Genomic DNA, 24,218 nt, shown 5'->3' on the forward strand with positions numbered 1-24,218 from the left:
GATCTCTCCATTTTCATTTCTAATTTTGTTAATTTGGTTCTTCTCCCTTTGTTTCTTAATGAGTCTTGCTAACGGTTGGTCAATTTTGTTTATTTTTTCAAAAAACCAGCTTTTAGCTTTGTTGATTTTTGCTACGGTCTCTTTAGTTTCTTTTGCATTTATTTCTGCCCTAATATAATTGGGACTTTTTTTTAGCAATTATTTCTTCAGCTATTCTTTCTACACCCCCATTTCCTTCAGTGACCACTCTTATGCATATGATTGTACACTTAACAGTGTTCTAGGTCTCCAAGTCATCATTCATTTTTCTTCATTCCCTTTTCTTTTTGCTCCTCAGACTAGATAAGTTCAATTGTCCTATCTTCACCTATTCATCTTCTTCAGTGAGTTGAAATCTACTATTTCAATTCATAGTAGATTGAAATAGTACTATGAAATCTACTGATTGAAAATCTACTAGTTGAAACTGATTGAAATCTACTATTCAACTCCTCTAGTGAATTTTAAATTTCAGAGTTGTTATAATTTTTAACCTGAGAATTCCCATCTGGTTCCTTTTTATAATTTCAATCTCTTTATTCATATTATCTATTTGGTGAGATGGGGCTTCCCAGGTGGCACTAGTGGTAAAGAATCTGTCTGCCAATGAAGGAGATGCAAGAGACGTGGGTTCATTCCCTGAGTTGGGAAGATCAGATCCCCAAGGAAATTGCAACCCACTCCAGTATTCTTGCCTGGAGAATTCCATGGACAGAGGAGCCTGGTAGGTTACAGTCCATGGGGCCACAAAGAATCGGAGATGACTGAGGGACTGAACATTTGATGAGACATCTTTCTCATGGTTTCCTTTATTTCATTATACCTGGTTTCCTCTATCTTTTCAGTACATTTAAGTTAGTTGATTTAGTCTTATTCTAATAAGTTAAGTGTTTGGGCTTCTTCAGGGACAGATTCTATTAATTCTTTTTTTTTTCTTGTAAGAGATCTACTTTTATGTATGTATGCATTTATTTATTTTGCATGCCTTGTAATTTTTTTTTGTTGTTGAACACTAAACACTTTGACTATTATGGCAACTCTTGAAATTATATTGCCCCCTCTCCTGCCCAACATAGTTTTCTGTTGTTCCTTGTTGTGTTTGCTCTTGTTTGCTTGTTTAGTAACTTTTCTGAACTAATTTTGTAAACTCTATATCCATTGTTGTGCATGGCTATTGAAGTTAAAAGTGAAAGTAAAAGTCACTCAGTTGTGTCTGACTCTGTGACCCTATGGACTATACAGTCCATGGAATTCTCCAGGACGCAATACTGGAGTGGGTAGCCTTTCCCTTCTCCAGGGGATCTTCCCAACCCAGGAATTGAACCAGGGTCTCCTGTATTGCAGGTGGAATCTTTACCAACTGAGGTATGAGGGAAGCCCATGGCTATTGAAGTTTCTGTTCATTTAGCTTAGTAGTTGGTTAGTGAGTAGAAAGTCACAAAGCTCTTCTACAAAGATTCATTCCCCAATTTTTCTTGATTAAGCACTTGCTTGGTTGCTATAAACATTTGATTAGGTTCCAGAGCTCCAATAGAGTAGATTCTGACACTTTTTGCCCATTTATTTGCTGTTTTGGTGGAAGGATGGGCCCTTGGAATTCCCTGCTCTGACATTTTCACTGATAAATTTAACTTGTTCAGTTTACTTCACCTCTCTGGCCTCAGTTTACTCATCTGACAAATTGGAAGAACGTAACATCTCACCAGGTTGTTATAAAAATTAAACAGTGTAATCTAGCATGGTAAGCTAGCAATGGAAGTTTTCCAAAATGCTGTTTGGAAAGAGTATCACACTAAGCCACAGTTGGTAAAGAATCTGCCTGCAATGCAGGAGACCTGGGTTCGATCCCTGGGTCAGGAAGATCCCTGGAGAAGGAAATGGCAACCCACTCTAGTACTCTTTCTTGCCTGGAAAATTCCACAGACAGAGGAGCCTGGCAGCCTACCATCCATGGGATCGCAAGAGTCGGACACAACTTAGCAACTAAATCACCACCACCATCACACTAAGACTTAGAGATCATAACCACCTTAGCTTTAATTGGTTTCCAAGGAGAAGGTGGATTTTGAGAAAAATGTGGACATAGGACAGGTGAGTTGGGTTAAATAGAGGGCAACAACTTGGATGCTATCCCTTATCTCCTAGCTAACTTAAAAAGTATTAGACACTGTCTAGGGAAAGGGATAGAATGAAAAGGCAGGGAAGACAAGTTTTTACTTTATAATTTTGCACTAGATCAATTACCAATGGCCATCACTTGTGACCTGGCCTCATAGTAAACCTCTGAGACACACAAAAAGCATTCATTCTTTGCTTATTAACACCTCGTTTAATTTCTTCTCCCCAAAACTTTTCTGATTTGTCCCATCCACAGAGATTTCTCCATTTTTATCCTGATTTTTGTATTATTTTTCTGTCACTAAATCATGAATTGCTTTTGTACCATAGTAGTGTTAACTCTTCATGTATGCCAGCTCAACTCATCCTCTACTGCCCCTCCTGAATTGTACTATAATGTCCTTGAGAGTATATTTTGACATCTATTTCTTTGTATTTGTTATAGAATTCAAGAAGTGCTATGCACATAGTGGGTCTCCAATTAACATTTAAAAATATTTCTAGCCTGATAAAAACCATCTCAAAAAATAGATGAAATTCAACATCTCCATATTAAGGCAAATCATTTGAGTGATAATTAGTTTTCTGAGCTCAGTTACCAGCTTTGACATGCTTTAGCAGAGAGCAAGCATCCTATATAATACTCAGATTGGAGCAAAATTCATGACTCAAATCAAAGAAATTCTCTTTCAAGGAGGACTCTTCAATCTTTAAGTCCTTCTGCTCTCTGTTAGCTGAGAGTTACCTCCTGCTAGTATCTAAAGCACCAGAAGCTCTTTTAGTCCACACAACCCTGGTTTCAAAGTCAAAATTCCCAGTATGTTGTGTTGTTTCTCCATCTCAGACCTTTTAGGAAGCAAGAGAAACTTTGCAATTGTCCATTTCTCCACAACCTATCAAGTTAATTAACTCTGGGATGCATCTGTCCATTTCTCTAATATTCAGGCAGTCAGAAAGTGATCATAATGATAGGGCTCCTCCCCAGCCTGTTGGCTTCATTACCCTTCTTGATTATATAGGGCAACCTGGCCCATTCTACAGAGCTTCTTCCTGCCATCATTTTATTGGCCCTTAGTTATGAAAGCTTTTGCCTGGAAAGCTGTGTCAGAGGTTAATGTGACTATTTTTTTCTCCTCAGATTCACTTTACTGGAAACAAACTCCCTAGAATGTGGCTTAGATAGTTATTTATCTTTATAACTTGAAAAGGCCATGTTCCTGCTAGGGGCTCTGGGTGAATCTTACTATTGTTATTTTCCCTCTGTCACCTCCCACTAGTATCATCAGATAAAAAAGAACCAGAACAGACTGTGAAAGAGAGTAGGTCAATGGGATGCAGGGCTTGGCCTTCTAAAGGGCATGCTTTTTTCCCCAAAATGGTTTGTCACTGAACACTGGAAGACAAGGACATGGATGGCTCTCTAAGGGCCTTTCCATTTTGAATTTGAATGAGCCTGGTCCAGGGTGAATCAATAATGATCTTTGCTTTATGTTTTTCATCCACCCTAATATGCTACTACTCAGAGCATCATAACTGTTAAAAAACAGGGTGGAGGGCAGTTTCTTTCTATTGGAAAGACAGTCACATTTTCTTTCCAATTCAATCTTTACCTCAGGATTTTAGCTTAGTGCTTTCTCTAAGGCTTGAAGTTTGGGGACTAATAGGTGACCCACTCTACTATTTAAGAAATCACATTGTAGCTTCTCTGGAGATGCTTCTGTCATCTGAAAGGACAAGGATACAAAAAAAATTGAGCTATGTTCTAGACATGGGAGAGCCACAGGGCTGGATGTAGAGCAAAGACTAGGAGAGCCCCAAAACCTGGTTCAAAAGCTACCTCCTCTGGAAAGATTTAATGTTCTTTCCTTTGTATTCCAGAGTATTTAAAAAATCTTAAAATAGCATTTTTTTCTTTTTAGTTGCTCAGTTAACATATGAATATATTCTTAAAGGATTCAAATAATTCAGGAAAAGATAAAAGCTCATTTATCTACCTCCTTACCCTGCAAACTAATCCCTTATCCAGAAGTAACCCCTATTATCAGAGATGTATTATATGTACTTACAAATATATATATATATATATGTATATATAAAAAAATACATATTGAAAGCATTCAGTTAAGGTTAGGTCAATGGCTTTAAATGAAATTTTAAAGTGAAATTTAGTCACTCAGTCATGTCCGACTCTTTGTGACCCTGTGGACTGTAACCTGCCAGGCTCCTCTGTTCACAAAACTCACCAGGCAAGAATGCTGGAGTGGGTTGCCATTTCCTTCTCCTGGGGGTCTTCCAAACACAGGGACTGAACCCGGATTTCCTGCATTGCAGGCAGATTCTTTACTGTTTGAGCCACAGGGAAGCCCCTATATATATATATATATATATAAAATTGCACTATAGAATCACACTATTTCATTCCATAGCCTTGTTCCTTTTAAACTAGTGATTCTCAAATATTAGTATGCGTAAGAAACACCTGGAGTGGTTTGTTAAAACACAAATTTCTGACTCCCACCTCCAGAATTTCTGATTCAGTAGGTCTGGGATGAGGCCCAAGAAGTTGCATTTCTAAAAAATTATCTGGTGAGCTGAATCTGATGGTTTAGGGACCACACTTTGAGAACCACTTGCTTAAACTTCACTTTATTCTAAAAACTGCTACACCACATTCCATAATAACATGATGGACGTAGCCCTTCTTTAGTGTTTACCATGCAGCATTATAGTGAATAATCTCTGCTATCATTGTCACCCCCCAACACACAAACACACTCACAATATATTGAGCTCTGTGAGAAAAGAGATTGCATCTTTGATTTTTATAGCATTCATAGTGCCTGGCATATAATATATACCAAATAAATTAGTGAATGAAAACAATGAATGACCAACTGATCTGAAGGGTTATTTGAAGCTGAGTATTTGTGTTTGGGGGGAGGTCTGGTAAGATTTAGGAGCACTAGACATCTTAGACTTCGTTTGAACTCTGATGAATCAATCACTGATGTATTGATAGAAAGAGAGAGTGTGTGTGTGTGTGTGTGCACGCGCGCGTGTGTGTGATAGAGTGGAGATGGAGAATGTACACTAGAAAAAAAAGCTGTAAGTTGATTTCTTCTCTCCACCACCTTTTCCTCACCCTAACTCCCCCTCCAACACTGTCCACTGCTTTTTTTTTTTTTTTTTAAAAGCAGTGGCTTATGTGAGGCAAAATAAATGGCCTCTGTCTGTGCTCAGATGCTAATAATTTGCTGGTTACACATTACCAGAGGTAGAAATCACTCATCTTGTACTTTAATATTCTCATCTATAAAATGGAATGGCAGTGGAAAAGGATACTCATTTTACACTTTGAATTTAGCACTTTTCATTTGAGAATCATAACAGACTGGTTCCAAATAGGAAAAGGAGTACATCAAGGCTATATATTGTCATTGTGCTTATTTAACTTATATGTAGAGTACATCATGAGAAACGCTGAGCTGGAAGAAGAACAAGCTGGAATCAAGATTGCTGGGAGAAATATCAATAACCTCAGATGCAGATGACACCACCCTTATGACAGAGAGTGAAGAGGAACTAAAAAGACTCTTGATGAAAGTGAAAGAGGAGAGTGAAAAAGTTGGCTTAAAGCTTAACATTCAGAAAACTAAGATCATGGCATCTGGTCCCATCACCTCATGGGAAATAGATGGGGAGACAGTGGAAACAGTGTCAGACTTAATTTTGGGGGGCTCCAAAATCACTGCAGATGGTGACTGCAGCCATGAAATTAAAAGACGCTTACTGCTTGGAAGGAAAGTTATGACCAACCTAGATAGCATATTAAAAAGCAGAGACATTACTTTGCCAACAAAGGCCCGTCTGGTCAAGGCTATGGTTTTTCCAGTGGTCATGCATGTGAGAGTTGGACTGTGAAGAAAGCTGAGCGCCGAAAAATTGATGCTTTTGAACTGTGGTGTTGGAGAAGACTCTTGAGAGTCCCTTGGACTGCAAGGGGATCCAACCAGTCCATCCTAAAGGAGGTCAGTCCTGGGTGTTCATTGGAAGGACTGATGCTGAAGCTGAAACTCCAGTATTTTAGCCACCTCATGTGAAGAGTTGACTCATTGGAAAAGACCCTGATGCAGGGAGGGATTGGGGGCAGGAGGAGAAGGGGATGACAGAGGATGAGATGGCTGGATGGCATCACCGATTCGTTGGACATGAGTTTGAGTAAACTCCAGGAGGTGGTGACAGACAGGGAGGCCTGGCGTGCTGCAATTCATGGGGTCACAAGAAGTCAGACATGACTGAGCAACTGAACTGAACTGAACTGAAGGCATTCTTATCACTTTGGTCCTTATCTCCTTTGCCTGGGGTCTGATAATTTGCTATCAGAGAAACATTTACAGAAGTCATCCTGACATATCTCCAGTGGACCTGCAGTATGTTTCTCAGTCACATTTCTTTACTAAGGTGTGAATTCTATGCTCATTCTATGATGCAATCAAAATCACTTATTCATGCTATTACCTACTATTAGCATTGCTGTTGTTCAGTCACGCTAAGTCGTGTCTGACTCTTTGTGATCCCATCAACTGCAGCACACCAGGCTTCCCTGTCCTTCACTATCTCCTGGAGTTTCCTCAAACTCATGTCCGTTGAGTCAGTGATGCCATCCAACCATTTCATTCTCTGTTGCCCCCTTCTCCTCCTGCCCTCAATCTTCCCCAGCATCAGGGTCTTTTCCAGTGACTCAGTTCTTCATGTCAGGTGGCCAAAGTATTAGAGCTTCAGCTTCAGCTTCAGCATCTGCCCTGCCAATGAATGTTCAGGGTTGATTTCTTTGACGATTGACTGGTTTGAGCTCCTTGCTGTCCAAGGGACTCTCAAGAGTCTTCTCTAGAAACACAATTCTAGTGTCGATTTTTCAGCACTTAGCCTTCTTTAAGGTCCAACTCTCATATTCGTACAAAATTACTGGAAAAACCAAAGCTTTGATTAGATGGACCTTTGTTGGAAAAGTAATGTCTCTGCTTTTTAATACGGTGTCTAGGTTTCTCACAGTTTTTCTTTCAAGAAGCAAGTGTCTTTTAATTTCGTGGCTGTAGTCACCATCTGCTGAGCGACTTCACTTTCGCTTTTCACTTTCATGCACTGGAGAAGGAAATGGCAGCCCACTCCAGTATTCTTACCTGTAGAATCCCAGGGACGGGAGCCTGGTGGGCTGACGTCTATGGGGTCACACAGAGTTGGACACGACTGATGTGACTTAGCAGCAGCAGAAGCAGTCACCATCTGCAGTGATTTTGGAGTCCAGGAAAATAAAATATGTCACTGTTTCCACTTTTTCCCCTTCTTTTGCCATTAAGTCATGGGACCAGATGCCATGATCTTAGTTTATTGAATGTTGAGTTTTAAGCCAGCTTTTTCTCTCTCTTCTTTCACCCTCATCAAGAGGCTCTTTAGTTGCTCTTCGATTTCTCCCATTACAGTGGTACCATCTGCATATCTGAGGTTGTCGATATTTCTCCTGGCAATCTTGATTCCAGGTTGTGAGTCTTCCAACCTAGCATTTCACATTATGTACCCTGCATATAAGTTAAATAAGCAGGGTGACAAGATACAGCCTTGATATACTCCCTTCCCAATTTTGAACCAATTCATTGTTCCATATCTGGTTCTAACTATTGCTTCTTGTCCTGCATACAGGTTTCTCAGGAAATAGGTAAGGTGGTCTGGTATTCCCATCTCTCTTTAAGAATTTTCCACAGTTTGTTGTGATCCACACAGTCAAAGACTTTAGTGTAGTCAATGAAGCAGAAGTAGATTTTTTTCAATTCCCTTGCTTTTTCTATGATCTAACAGATATTGGCAATTTGATCTCTGGTTCCTCTGCCTTTTCTAAAACCAGCTTGTACATCTGGAAGTTCTTGGTTCACATACTGTTGAAGTCTAGCTTGAAGGATTTTGAGCACTACCTTGCTAGCATGTGAAATGAGCATAATTGTATGGTAGTTTGAACATTCTTTGGCACTGCCCTTCTCTGGGATTGGAATGAAAACTGACCTTTCCAGTCCTGTGGCCACTGCCGAGTTTTCCAAATTTGCTGGCATATTGAGTGCAACACTTTCACAGCATCATCTTTTAGATTTAAAATAGCTCAGCTGGAATTCCATCACCTCCACCAGCTTTGTTTGTAGTAATGCTTCCTTTTTTTTTTTATTAGTTGGAGGCTAATTACTTCACAACATTTCAATGGGTTTTGTCATACATTGATATGAATCCGCCATAGAGTTACACGTATTCCCCATCCCAATCCCCCCCCCACCTCCCTCTCCACCCGATTCCTCTGGGTCTTCCCAGTGCACCAGGCCCGAGCACTTGTCTCATGCATCCACAAGCAACTCCTGAAGCTCAATTCCAGAAAAATAAATGACCCAATCAAAAAATGGGCCAAAGAACTAAACAGACATTTCTCCAAAGAAGACATACAGATGGCTAACAAACACATGAAAAGATGCTCAACATCACTCATTATTAGAGAAATGCAAATCAAAACCACAATGTGGTGCCATTACACGCCAGTCAGGATGGCTGCTATCCAAAAGTCTACAAGTAATGCTTCCTAAGGCCCATTTGACTTCACACTCCAGGATGTCTGGCTCTAGGTGAGTGACCACCATCATTGTTATCTGGGTCATTAAGACTGTTTTTGTATAGTTCTTCTGTGTATTCTTGCCACCTCTTGTTAATCTCTTCTGCTTCTCTTAGGTTCTTGCTGTTTCTGTCCTTCATTGTGCCCACCTTGCATGAAATAGTCTCTTGGTATCTCTAATTTTCTTGACCTCTAGTCTTTCCCATTCTATTGTTTTTGTCTATTTCTTTGCATTGCTCACTTAAGAAGGCTTTCTTGTCTCTCCTAGCTATTCGCTGTAAGTCTGCTTTCAGTTGGGTATATCTTTCCCTTTCTCCTTTGCCTTTCACTTCTCTTCTTTTCTCAGCTATTTGTAAGGCCTCCTTGGACAACCATTTTGCCTTCTTGCATTTCTTTTTCTTGGGGATGGTTTTGGTCACTGCCTCCTGTACAATGTTACAAACTTATGCACATAGTTCTTCAGGCACTCTGTCTATCAGATCTAATCCATTGAATCTATTTGTCACTTTCACTGTATAATCATAAGGGATTTGATTTAGGTCATACCTGAATGGCCTAGTGGCCTTCCCTATTTTCTTCTATTTAAGCCTGAATTTGGCAATTAAGAGCTGATGATCTGAACCACAGTCAGCTCCAGGTCTTATTTTTCCTTAATGTATAGAGCTTCTCCATCTTTGACTGCAAAGAATATAATCCATCTGATTTCAGTATTGACGATCTGGTGATGTCCATGTGTAGAGTCATCTCTTGTGCTTGCTGGAAGAGGGTGTTTGCTATGACCAGTGCTTTCTCTCAGCAAAGCTCTTTAGCCTTTGTCCTGCTTCATTTTTGTACTCCCAGGCCAAACTTTTCTGTTACTCCAGGTATCTCTTGACTTTCCACTTTTTTAGTGTAATGCCATGCTAAAACTTGATGGCCATAGAAGAATTTTTTTTTCTTATTCCCAAATGCTTTTTATTTTTAAATTTTTATTGAGGTATAGTTGATTTACAATGTTGTTAGTTTCAGGTGTACAGTGAAATAAGTCTGTTATATGTATATATATATATATATACATATATATATATATATATATACACCCTTTTAAAGATTCTTTTCTCATATAGGCCATTAGAGAATATTGAGTAGAGTTCCCTGTGCTATGCAGTAGGTCCTTAGTAGTTATCTGTTTTAAATATAGTAGTGTATATATGTCAGTACCAATTTTCCAATTTATCCCTTTCCCCCTACCCCCTGGTAACCACAAGTTTATTTTCTACATATGTAACTCTATTTCTGTTCTGTAGATAAGTTCATTTGTAGCCTTTTCTTTAGATTCCACACATAAGCTATATCATATGATGCTTGTCTTTCTGTGTCTGACTTACTTCCCTCAGTATAACAATCTCTAGGCCCATCCATGTTGCTGCAAATGGCATTGATTTGTTCTTTTTATGGATGAGTAATATTCCATTGTATATATGTACCATATCTTCTTTACCTTTCTTCTGTTGATGGACATTTAGATTGCTTCCATATCCTAGCTACTGGAAATAGTGCTGCCATGAACATTAGGGTGTATGTATCTTTTTGAATTATGGTTTTCTCTGGATATATGCCCAGGAGTGGGCCATAAAATAGTTTTAAGGTGACATTTCTGTTCTAAAGGAGCTTACATGTTAGGTGGAAAAGCTAGACATTTACACATGAAACATTTAAGTAGCAATATATCATGATATATGATTAGGTGCCAATGTATATAGTATAAATTTGAGTGGTTTAATATGTAGCCATGGCTATTCAGCAACAGACATGTGACTAGTTAAAACTGAGTTGTGCCATAAATATAAAATTCACACCAGATTTCAAAGATTCAGGACAAAGTAAAGAATGTAAATCATCTCACTAAGAATTTTTATATTGGTCATAGTTTAAAATGATAATTTAAAAATATATTGGCTTAAATAAAACATGCTAAGTGTATTTCTCCTATTTCCTTTCACTTTTTAAAATGTAGCTATTAGAAAAATTAAAGTTATATGTAAATGTGGCTCATTTCCCTTCTATTGAACAGAGCTAGTATAGATAGTTGGGTTGTAAGAATTCATAGAAAGCTGAAGCAGTCACAGAAGAGATGGGACTCTTGGTAACAAATGATGAAAAAGAGACACAGATGTACAGAAAACTCAACTCATCTTAATTAAACACACACACACAGAAGATAGGGATGATACTTTATTGACTCAATTAACTGAGAAACCTACTGTAGGAAGCCATCTCGTGTACCATGTGAAAATAACATAGCCAAGACTGCAACAATTCTGATGATGCTATAGGAGCCCCAAACTCACAATGTCCTAGGTAAGCAACCCGAGAAGGGAAAAGAGCCTCTTTTCCCCTAGCTTTAACAAGCAAGTCCTAGTTCTGTTTTGTATATAAATTCATTTGTATCTGTTTTTTTGTTTCCACGTCTAAGCCGTATCATATGATGTTTGTCTTTCTCTGTCTGACTTACTTCACTTATTATGATAATCTCTAGTTGGATTCATGCTGCCACAAATGGCATGATTTCATTCTTTTTTTATGGCTGATACACAAAACAGAAATAGACCCACAGACATAGAAAACAAACATATGGTTACCAAAGGGGAAAAGTCGTGGAGGGATAAATTAGGAGCTTGGGATTAACATATACACATAACTATATATAAAATACATAACCAACAAAGACTGACTGTATAGTGCAGAGGACTGTACTTAATATTTTGTAATAACCTATAAGGGAAAAGGATCTGAAAAAGGATATATATGTGTGTGTGTCAGAAATTCCTTGCATTCCTATACACTAACAATGAGAAAACAGAAAGAGAAATTAAGGAAACAATACCATTCACCATTGCAACAAAAAGAATAAAATACTTAGGAGTATATCTACCTAAGGAAACAAAAGACCTATACATAGAAAACTATAAAACACAGACGAAAGAAATCAAAGAGGACACAAACAGATGGAGAAATATACTGTGTTCATGGATTGGAAGAATCAGCATTGTCAAAATATATGTGTGTGTGTGTGTGTGTGTGTGTGTGTGTGTATAAATGAACCATGGTGTTATATACCAGAAATTAACACAACATTGTAAATCAATTATACTTAAAAAAAAAAAAGACAGGTCCTGAGAAGGATCCTCATTGGCTCAGTTATACCTGCGGTTGGGGGAGGCCAGAGCTCTTGTGAGCTTTACTAGGGTCATATGGAGAGGGGGAAGTGTTTTCCAATGGAACCAGAAGAAGAGAAGTAGGAAAAAGTAGACCAAAACCATAGTTAATATGTCCACTACAGCTGGACTACATATATGTAAATACAATTTAGATAAGAATATAAATATATTTTAGATAAACTAATGTGCTACACAATGCCAGAGGCAGACTTGTTTTTCCTTTTAATTAACTTTATTTTTTGAAAATTAATGTTCAGGTTGGGAATTCCCTGGTGGTCCAGTAGTTAGGACTCAGTGCTTCCACTGCAGGGAGCACTGGTTTGATCCCTGGTCAGGGAACTAAAATCCTGCAAACCATGTGGCACAGCCAAAAAAAAAAGAAAAGAAAATTAACGTCAAGGAAAATTTTTAAGTTTTGCCTCATCACTTCCCTCTGATATATAATGTCTCCTCCTCTCTAGAGAGCCAGTGTATTGAACTTAGACTATATTGAGCAAGACTGAATTAGGGCTTGGATATTTACTTGACGTGCAACATTGATAATATACTTAATGTCTTGGAAATTCCCTGGTGGTTCAGTGGTTAGGCTTAGTGCTTTCACTGCCATGGGCCCTGGTTCTATCCCTGGTCGGGGAACTAAGTTCTTATAAGCCACAAGGCATGGCCAAAAACAAGCAAACAAACAAAACTTAATGTCTTGAATCTGTTTCCTAATCTGTAATATGAGTAACATAATACCTATCTCATAAAGTTGTCATGAGAATTATATGAGCTAATAAATATAGTAGGTGCTCAATTAATATTTCCTTATCTTCTTCCTTTTAATGATTGAGAACACGCTTTGGAAAGAAATGCACAACATTGTGCTAATTAATGTTTACCAACCAATTCCCTGGATAAAAAAGTGCTCTGATTTGCAGTGTTTACCAATTTCTGTGGTGTAAATACTCCCACCATGGCAGTTACCAACACAAGGTCACTGAACACACGGTTAAGAATACATGTGCAGAATCAGCTCTCTTCATATTGCCTTTACAACTCAGTTCTCTCCTGGAGCATGTAAACCATACTGCTGTCCCCCTCAGAGGGGAATATGGAATAAAGTGGAGAAGTTATCATTTGTGAATATAGTCCTGGAAAATCTTTCCTGATATCCCTTCTTTGCCTGGCTCTTCTGATTACCCTAGATGAATCTCCTGTAGCTCGCTCAGTTTTTCTTTGGGCCTAGTAGAAGCTAAGCAATTAGTTTGTGGTTTTAGGGCTACTGGCTCCTGTATGAGTGGAGATCTTTAATTGCAAAGTTCAAAATGGCTTCCCAGCCAAAACCAGTCAGGATGCTTAAACTGAAACAATAAGAGGTCTTATCTCAAAGGAATTTCAAAACAGCTTCTCCTTTCAAGTCTGTGTTGTTAAAAAATAAAATATTGACATCACTACACATGCATTCAAATGACTAACAACAATAGCAATGGCAACAAAAAGGTAGTGAGACCACCAAATACTGGTGAAGATGTGGAGAAACTGGATCACTCATACATTGCTGGTGGGTATGTAAAATGCTACAGCTACTCTGGAAAACATTTGGCATTTTCTTAAGAAATTAAACTTGCCACTATAAAACCACCCAGTGAGTGCACTTCTGGGCATTTATCCCAGAGAAATGAAAATTTATATTCACACTCAAACCTGTGCATGAATGTTCATAGCAGCTTTTTTCATAATAGCCAAAAATTGGAAACGCAGATGTCCTTCAACAGATGAATCGTTAAACAAACTGTCATACATCTATACCATGGAATACTACTCATCAATAGAAAGAAGCAAACTACTGATATACACAGTAATTTGAATGAATCTCCAGGGAAATTATACTGAGTAAAAAAAGCCAATCACGAAAACTTGCACACTATATGATTTCATTTATATGACATTCCTGACAAAAATATGGAGATGGAGAGCAGGTTAGTGGTTGCCAGGGGCCAGGGATGGGACTATGGTGAACGATGAAGGTGAGCTTGGCTATCAATGGCCACAGGAAGGATCTTTGTGGTGGTGGAAGTTCAGTGTCTTGACTGTGATGATGAATACATGGCCTTACACAGGTGATGAAATTGTATACAACTACACACACACACACACACACACACACACACACACAGAGTATAAGAAAATTGAGGAAATCTGAGTAAGATTGGTAGATTATATCAATGTTGACATCTTGATTGTAATATTACAATTTTGCAAGATGTCACCCTCTGGAGAAATCAGACAAAGTATTATTTCTTACAACTGCATGTGAATTTACAATTCTGAATTAAATGTCCAATTAAAATGTCAGAGAAGCTTAAAAAAAAGAAAGAAGAAAAGAAGCTGCTTGACCTCAGAGTTCTCCAATGTAATAAAGTCCCTTCATCTATTTGCTTCTGCCAGATGTCTCATCCTTTAGCACCGACCTTTTTCTTCATTAATGTCTTCACTTATGTGCCTATACTTTTTCACTTGCCCCCATTTTGCTGCTATGTGTTGTGTGCATCTTGCCAAGCATATCTTGATCATGTTTCCTGTCTCATTTCACACACTTCTTCTTACACATAGTATTCTTGTTGATGAACTGTTCATCTTTTTATAAATCTAGTGGTTTTAAAACAACGACAGTATAGAAGTCACCGGCCCAGGGTCTTGCACTGACAGGCTATCTCAAATAGATCTGGCAGCCTTACTTAGTCTTCCAGGCTAGTCCTTCCTTAAGCCATACTGCTCTCCTGTGTTTTATTTATACAGAGGTCATCTAGAAAATATTGTTTTTTCATCATTTTAGAGTGTACTGCTTTAGAACAAGAGCTTTGGAATTAGATCTAGGTTTGAATGAAGGGTTTGGCACTTCCTAGCTGTGACCTTAGGCTACCGAGTCTGTTTCCTCATCTGTGAATGAGGGTAATATTAATATCTACCTCATAAGTTGCTTTGAGGATGAAATGAGATAACATATGTTAAATGCCTAGCATACAGTAAGTGCTCATTTACTATTTTCTGAAATCTTGAATCATCTTTACTATTATTACTCTAAATTCTTTTTTAGGTTGGTTGCTTATCTCCTCTTCATTTATTTTATCTTATTCCTTTGTCTGAAACACATTTGTCTGTCATCTCATTTTGTCTAATTTTCTGTGTTTGTGGTCTCCTTTCGGCTGACTGGAGGCTCATCGTTCCTCCTGCTTCTGGTATCTGCCCTCTGGTGGGTGAGGTTGGTTCTGAGGCTTGTACAAGACTCTTGGTGGGAGGGACTGGTACCTGCCCACTGGCGGGTGGATCTGGGTCTTGTCCCTCTGGTGTGCAACGCTGTGTCAAGGGGGGATGTTTATAGGTGGCTGTGAGTTCAGTATCGCTTCAGGCACTCTGTCTGCTGATGGGTGGATTTGTGTTCTTATCCTGCTGGTTGTATGACCTGGGTCATTCCAGCACTGGAGGCTGTAGGTTGTTGGGTAAGGCTGGGTCTGATGAAACCTCCTGGGAGCTCACACTGATCACTGTTCTCTGGGGCCTCTGTCAGCAGTGTCCTTGCCCCCTCTAATGAGTGTTCATTTATTATTATTCAATTACTCTTGAACTTTCTGCCTTTAGACTTCACAGCATGCCAGTTTTGCCCTCAGGCTTTTTTGCATGTGTATCCTAGGTCAGGATCAATTTTTCCAGTCTTCTGCCTCCCATTGCCCTGCATGCTTTTGCTACCTAGTGCCTTTATAAAGCTGAAATAAATGACTATGAGCAGTGTAGAGGAAGGATGTGACAACTGTCAAAGGGATATCTCTAGGTTCAGTCCCTCCCTTGTTTGAGTCCTAAGAACAAGACTACCCTGAAGGCTTTACTTGCCTTCTCAGGCTTTGGATTGCCTTAGCAATGTCCCATCTAGGCTATCATAGGAGTGGAGTAAACATCAAGGAGCTCGTAGGCTCATCATTTTCCCCAGTCCCACCACATCCCTCAGGCCCTAGAGCTCAACTGATCTCTCCTATACTAGTCAGAAATATGGGTGCTTTACTCAGATGCTTCTAGACAGGATGGTATGCTAATCTTCCCCTAAAAACTAAGGGAGAAACTTTCAAAGCCAGTTGGAGAAAGCAAGCAATACCAACGTTATCACAATGTATAGGTGATATGCAAGGTAATGTACAGAAGGATGGTCATCCTCAAAGTGTGGTCTCTGGACCAGCAGCATCAGTATAACTTAGGAGTCTGTTGGAGAAGCAAGATCTTGGGCCCCATCCGAAGGCTTCTGAATCAGAAACTCTGGAGATGGGGTTCAGCAATCTGTTAACAAGTCATTCACATGACTTTGATAACACGACAGTTGGAGAGCCACAGATGTAGTGATTTGGAACACAGACTCTGAAGTCAGACTGTTTGGGTTTAACCCCCTCTCCTCTGTTACTAGCTATGTGACGTTGGGCAGATTACTAATACCCCCATGCCTGTTTCCTTATCTATAAAATGGAAATAATTGTACTCTCTCTCCTTGAAACTCTCACTTTTTTTCCCTCTAGGCTTCAGTGACACTAAGCTTTTCTGTTATCTCTTACACCTTATTGCCCCTCAGCCTCTTTTGCTGTTTACTTGATCAGCAAAGTAACTCTTTGCTGTAACCACTCAAAGTGCTCTGCTTGACCTCTAAATGTTAGAGGCTCCACGGTTAGTCCAGGAACCTCTTCCTCTTCTCTGTTCCATTCTCTTCCTAGACAAGGTCACTCAATCACAGAGCTTTAACTATTATCTACCTATTGTTGACTCCAAATTTAATTTGTATCTCCAACTCTCATATCACCCAGAAGTCAGAATGTATATCTGATTATTTGATACCTCAGTTTTGCATTTTATTAGGCATCTCAACTTTTACATGTCTAAAGCTGAATTTTTGATACCTGACCAACTCCTTTTTGAGTCTTTCCATTTTAGTAAACGATCTCACGACTCACCCAAGTCAAGAGACTTGGGAATACCCTGTGTCTTCTCTTTTCTTTTAGACCCAACTTCCAAACCATCACCAAAACCCTAACTCCAAAATACATACAGAATTGTCCTTTTCTCTACTCCCCATCACCTTACTCCAAGCCATCACCACCTCTGACATTGGCTACTGCCAATAGTCCCCTAACTGGTTTCTCTGCTTCTGCTCTCACTCTATGATGATTTGTTCTCTGAAAATATCAAAGAGATCTTTAAAAATGTCAATCTGGCCATCTCACTCCTCTGCTTCAGACCTTCCAATATCTTTTCTGAACGAGTATTCAGAAAAAGAATGAAATCCAGGCCTCCAGACTTAGACCCTTCCTGCCTCCCCAGACTTCTCTCATATGAGTCTCCCTTTTGTTCATGACACTCCTCTCACACCAGCTTTCTTTGTATTTCTCCAACACGTTAAGCACTTTCCTGCCTTCAGGCTCCTGTACAAGCTATTCCCTCTGTCTGGAACATTTCTCTCCCAGCCTGCAAATGTCTGGCTTTCTATCATTTAGAGCTTGGCTCAAATGTCACCTCCTCAGAGAACCATTCCAGAACCATTCCCTTATCAACCAATCAAAAGCAGATTCTCTATCTCAATCATGTTACTCTATTTTATTTTGTTCATAGCATTTATCAAAGCTCCTGTCATAATATATTTCTTTGTGGATTGTTTCCAGGACCTCTGGCATATACCACAATCTGCAGATGCTCAAGTCCCTTATATAAAATGGTATAGTATTGGCATATGCCCTATGCACATCCTCCTGTATACTTTAAATCATCTCTAGGTTATAATGCCTAATAACAATGTAAATATTATGCAAATAGTTGCCAGCACATGGCAAATTCAAGTTTTGCTTTATGGAACTTTCTGGAATTTTTTCAAATATTTTTCAATATGTGGTTGGTTGAATATGTAGAGGCAGAACCTGTGGATATGAAAGGCTAACTGTAGTTGTATTTCTAGGAAAGTGGGGAGTTCTCCATCTGTATGCTGTAACATGCCAGACATAAATCCCTACATAGATGCCTATATTCACACCTAAACTTAGGCTCTTTTCTCTGAGGAACGTATGGCTCTCTCTCTCTCTCTCCATATATATATATATATATGTATATATATACTAAAAATATATATACATATTCATATACATATATATATATTATACATTTTTCCAGTAAATATTCCTAGAATGAATAGATGAAAGAATGAACTTCTACAATCTCCTCTGTGTTTCACCTCACACATAGATACAAGCAACAGCGATGATTCTGATATTTGCTTGGCCATTATATTTCCCTAAAAGCACCATCCTCCAAATGAAGGAGAAGGGCCACCTATATGTCAGTTAAAGCAATTAGCCAAGGCAGTGAGTGCCACAGTGAGCCAACTGCAGGCTTTGTGTGTGTGTGTAGGCAGTGGTCTTCAGTGGGGAGTGAAGGAAGTGGAGTGCTTTCCTCCCTGAAGTGGTTCTCAAACTTCAGTATTGATAAGAAAGAAGTGGTTCTGATTCAGTAGACCTGGAGCAGGGGTGACGACCTATGAAGGTTTGTCTGACACTTTCCCAGTTTTAGTACTGAAAGTCCAACATTTGGGAAAACCCCTCAGTCTTGGGAAAACCCAGATGATTGGTCACCCTGGTTCTGAATGAGTTGTTTTAAAACAACATCCCCAGGTGTTCCTGGTGCAGGTTGTCCCCAGGCCACACTTGGAGGCACTGCAACATGAATCAAAAGATTTGGTGGAGGCCCAACTTGCCTCACTAACTCTGATCTCCATTCTGATACCAAATAATAGGGTTGGCTCAGCTGCTGCTGTTCTCTTTCCAACCTTAGCTAAAAGGAACACTTTGTAAGGCTTCAGTTGATTCAAGAAGATTGAAAATGCAGGGCTAAGTGATTAAACCTCTTACAGATGGAAGAACATTTAAATGCCTAAATTGCCTGAGTACTTTAAAAATAGGGAGAAATGGCCAAATTGTATCACCCAAAAAGGTCTAAAATAATCAGCTAAAAGGAACCACTCAGAATGTAAGTGGCAGAGTGTCATTTCTTCCCAGTGTGCTGACCTCTTCATTTCAATGGCTATGGGCAGAGTTAAGTGATCTATGAAATGTTAACCTTTCTATCACGGTTGCAGATGCTGTCACCAGAATAAATTTGAATTCAGTCGATGAAAGGGTGTCAAAGGACACCAATCTCTCTTTCCTCAATCATCTCCAATTCTTTCAAAGATTTTCTGCTCAGTTATCACTATGACCTGAAATCCATTTCAGTTTCTCCACCTTAGATTTCATCGTTGAAATGTGTACAATTAAGGATACCATCTTTAGTTTCATATAAGCCAGTCTGAAGAGTAAAGGTGTATTTTCCAATACAGGTGCTATTTACAGTTTGTGGTATGTGTTGGTGAGGATGTGGAGAAATTGGAGCCCTCGTGCATTGTTGGTGGGAATGTAAAATGGTGCAGCTGCTATAGAAAAGTTTGTCAGTTCCTCAAACAGTTCAACATAGAATTACCATATGACCCAGAAATTCTATTCCTAGGTATATTCCTCAAAGAACTGAAAACAGACTCAAACAAATACTTATATACAAATGCTCACAGCAGCATTATTCACAATGGCCAAAGGGTAGAAACAACCCAAATGTCCACAGATGGATAAATGGATAAATAAATTGTGGTATATATATACATAAAATGGAATATTATTTGGCCATAAAAAGAAATGAAATCCCTTCAAGCAGAGTGGAGATCAGACACATGTTACAACGTGTGTGTGTGTGTGCACTTGGTCATGTCCAACTCTTTGCAACCCCATGGACTGTAGCCCTCCAGGCTCCTCTGTTCATGGAATTTTCCAGGCAAGAATACTGGACTGGATTGTCGTTTCCTACTCCAAACATGAATGAACCTTAAAGACATTATGCTGAATGAAATAGGACGAACACAAAAGAACAAATATGGTATGATTCCACTTATATGAAATATCTAGAATAGGCAAATTCACAGAGACAGAAAGTAGACTAGAGGTTACCAGGGGCTAGAGTAAGGGAGAAATGGGGAGTTATTGTTCAGTGGGTGCAGAGTTTCTGTTTGGGGTGATGAAAATATTTTAGAGATAGATTGTAGTAATTATTGTACAATAATTTGAGTGTAGTTAATGGCACTGATTGTGTACTTAAACACAGTTAACATTTTATGCTATATGTATTTTGCCTCAATTAACAACAACAAAAAAACCCTGATAATGCGTAGGCACTAGGTAGTTGGGGGTGGTGGTAGGTTGGAGGAGAGGCTGGGAAGCCTGATGCCCTGAATGTAGTTGCCTGATAAGCCTGAAGCTTTGAAGATAAGGATTATGTAGGGCCTGGAACACTGCAACAAAAATACAGAAGGTAGTATATGAGATGCCATTCAGGTGAGTGGTGCAGGTAGTCCTTGGAGCACATTTCCATAAGCTACAGAGTACAATGATGGGTAAGTGATCAGCAAAGTCTTGTTAAGCGGGAATTTGGGTGAATGAACAAGCATCTAAGAGCCTAGCACAGCACCTAGTAGATGCTCTAAAAATTGTGTGGCATTATTTTTTAATCTTTTATTTTATATTGGAGTGTAGCCGATTAAAAATGTTGTGATAATTACAAGTGGACAGGAAAGGGGCTCAGCCATACATGTATCCTTCCTCACCTAAACTCCCCTCCCATACAGGCTGCCACAATAACATTAAGCAAAGTTCCCTGCACTATACAGTAAAAATTGTGTTGCATTACTGATTGATGGGAGAAAAAGGAATGCTCAAAAATATTTTTGAAGCTATATATGACAAACCCACAGCAAGCATCACCCTCAATGGTGAAAAATTGAAAGCATTTCCCCTGAAATCAGGAACAAGACAAGGGTGCCCACTCTCACCACTACTGTTCAACATAGTGTTGGAAGTTTTGGCCACAGCAATCAAAGCGGGAGGAATCCAGATAGGAAAAGAAGAGTGAAACTCTCACTGTTTGCCAAGATGCATGATCCTCTATATAAGAAACCCTAAAGACTGCTACCAAGAAATCTACTAAAGAACTGATCAACGAATATAGTAAAGTTGCAGGATATAAAATTAACACACAGTAAAATCCCTTGCATTCCTATACACTAACAATGAGAAAACAGAAGAGAAATTAAGGAAACAATACCATTCACCATTGCAACAAAAAGAATAAGATACTTAGGAGTATATCTACTTAAAGAAACAAAAGACCTATACATAGAAAACTATAAAACACTGATGAAAGAAATCAAAGAGGACACAAACAGATGGAGAAACATACCGTGTTCATGGATTGGAAAAATCAATATTGTCAAAATGGCTATTCTACCCAAAGCAGTCTATAGATTCAATGCATCCCTATCAAAGCTTAACCAACGGTATTTTTCACAGAACTAGACCAAAGAATTTCACAATTTTGGGTATGGAAATACAAAAAACCTTGAATAGCCAAAGTAATCCTGAGAAAGAAGAATGGAACTGGAGGAATCAACCTGCCTGACTTCAGACTCTACTACAAAGCCACAGTCATCAAGACAGTATGGTACTGGCACAAAGACAGAAATATAGATCAATGGAACAGAATAGAAAGCCCAGAGATAAATCCACGAACCTATGGACACCTTATCTTTGACAAAGGAGGCAAGGATATACAATGGAAAAAAGACAACCTCTTTAACAAGTGGTGCTGGAAAACTGGTCAACCACTTGTAAAAGAATGAAACTATAACACTTTCTAACAAACCATACACCAAATAAACTCAAAATGATTAAAAGATCTAAATGTAAGACCCCAGAAAAACTATAAAACTCCTAGAGGAGAACATAGGCAAAACACTTCATCCGACCATAAATCACAGCAAGATCCCTCTATTGACGCCATCACCTCCCAGAATATTGAAAATAAAAGCAAAACTAATACAAATGGGGATTAAATGAAAACTTAAAAAGGCTTTTTGCACTCAAAGGAAGCTATAAGCAAGGTGAAAAGACAGCCCTCAGAATGGGAGAAAATAATAGCAAACAAAGCAACAGACAAAGGATTAATTTCAAAAATATACAAACAACTCCTGCAGCTCAATTCCAGAAAAATAAAGGACCCAATCAAAAAATGGGCCAAAGAACTAAACAGACATTTCTCCAAAGAAGAAATACAGATGGCTAACAAACACATGAAAAGATGCTCAACATCACTCATTATCAGAGAAATGCAAATCAAAACCACAATGAGGTACCATTACACGCCAGTCAGGATTGCTGCTATCCAAAAGTCTACAAGCAATAAATGCTGGAGAGGGTGTGGAGAAAAGGGAACCCTCTTACACTGTTGGTGGGAATGCAAACTAGTACAGCCACTATGGAAAACAGTGTGGAGATCCCTTAAAAAACTGGAAATAGAACTGCCATATAACCCAGCAATCCCACTTCTTGGCTACACACTGAGGAAACCAGAATCTGAAAGAAAGACACGGCACCACCAATGTTCAACCAGCATACTTTTATAATAGCACAGGACATGGAAGCAACACTAGATGCCATCAGCAGATGAATGGATAAGGAAGCTGTGGGTAATATACACACCATGGAATTTTACTCAGCCGTCAAAAGAAATTCATTTGCCAGTCCTATGAGATGGAATGAAACTGGAGCCCATTATACAGAGTGAAGTAGCCAGAAAGATAAAGACCATTACAGTATACTAACACATATATATGGAATTTAGAAAGATGGTAATGATAATCCTATATGCAAAACAGAAAAAGAGACACAGATGTACAGAACAGACTTTTGGACTCTGTGGGAGAAGGTGAGGGTGGGATGTTTCAAGAGAACAGCATGTATATTATCTATAGTGAAACAGATCACAAGCCCAGGTGGGATGCATGAGACAAGTGCTTGGGGCCTGGTGCACTGGGAAGACCCAGAGGAATCGGGTGGAGAGGGAGATGGGAGGGGGGATCGGGATGGGGAATAAGTGTAAATCTATGGCTGATTCATATCAATGTATGACAAAACCCACTGAAATGTTGTGAAGTAATTAGCCTCCAACTAATAAAAAAATTTAAAAAAAAATATTTTTGAATAAATAATTTCATATTATTGCCTCTTTTCAAGATGCCTTTTTTTCCATCTCTGGGGAAATGCCCCCCCTCCCTCAAAACTTGATATAAACACAGCCTCCTTTGCAAAGCCTTTCCTGATTCCATGTCCTCTACCTTAAATGGATGTGACCTCTCCTGTGACCATGAGGAGTTATGGAAAGGCTTTAGTGCTAGGGTTCAAGGGAATATTGACACTGGGACAGCTAGGCTAGAAAGGTCAGGAAGGAGCACAGCTTTGCATATAGTTTGTACACAGAAGTTAGGGTTGCTCTAAGGGAAGGGAGTTGAGGGGGCAACCAACAACAAAGTTAGTGAGGGCAAGTTCCCACCCCCGGTGCTGATCAGAAAAATGAACATAAAACAATTGGAAGGAAACCAATAATGAAGTAACCCAGGCCTAGCCTCCTGATTTGTTTCAGTGACGAATTTAATCTGTGTAGCAACCCCTCTCTTTACATTAATGTTTGGCCTTGTCTCCTTTCTCCTTCTGGAACATTCTTTTCGCATCTCTGCATGTGGAAATCCTGTTTGTTTTCCAAGGCCCAGTTCAGGTTGAAGCCCCTTTTATGAAGCTTCTCTGTTTTCATGTCTCCCATCCCCAACAGGAAGATGAGCCCACTCAAAATGCAATGAAAAGGAGAGATAGGGGCATCAGACCTGGGGTGCAGGGCATTGTTGGAGGCACTGGATAAGAGAGATGAGATAGTGCTGGAAGGAAGGATTTAGGTTTTGCATTAAGATTTTGCACCTGGGTTTGTTCATTTACATTGTGACTCCTGTATATAACAAGTAATCAACCCTGGTCTCAGAGTGTAAGAGCTAAGCCAGTGAGATAGGAACACAGATGTGAAGGTAGGAAATTAGCAGTGACACCTAAAAAAAGACAGTTAAACTACTAATTGGCAGAGCTGAGATTTGAACCCAAGTTCTTCTGGCTCTAAAACCCATGCAGTTGTTCTTTACATTAGTTGTTCTCAGACTTCAGTATGCATTTGAATTACCTAGGGAGCTAGTTAAAATGCAGGTTTCTGAGCCTCAAACCTGATTCACTATATTAGGGCCCAGGAATTGGCATTTA

Source organism: Cervus canadensis, chromosome X (assembly GCF_019320065.1).
Source record: "Cervus canadensis isolate Bull #8, Minnesota chromosome X, ASM1932006v1, whole genome shotgun sequence".
Classification (NCBI taxonomy): Eukaryota; Metazoa; Chordata; class Mammalia; order Artiodactyla; family Cervidae; genus Cervus; species Cervus canadensis.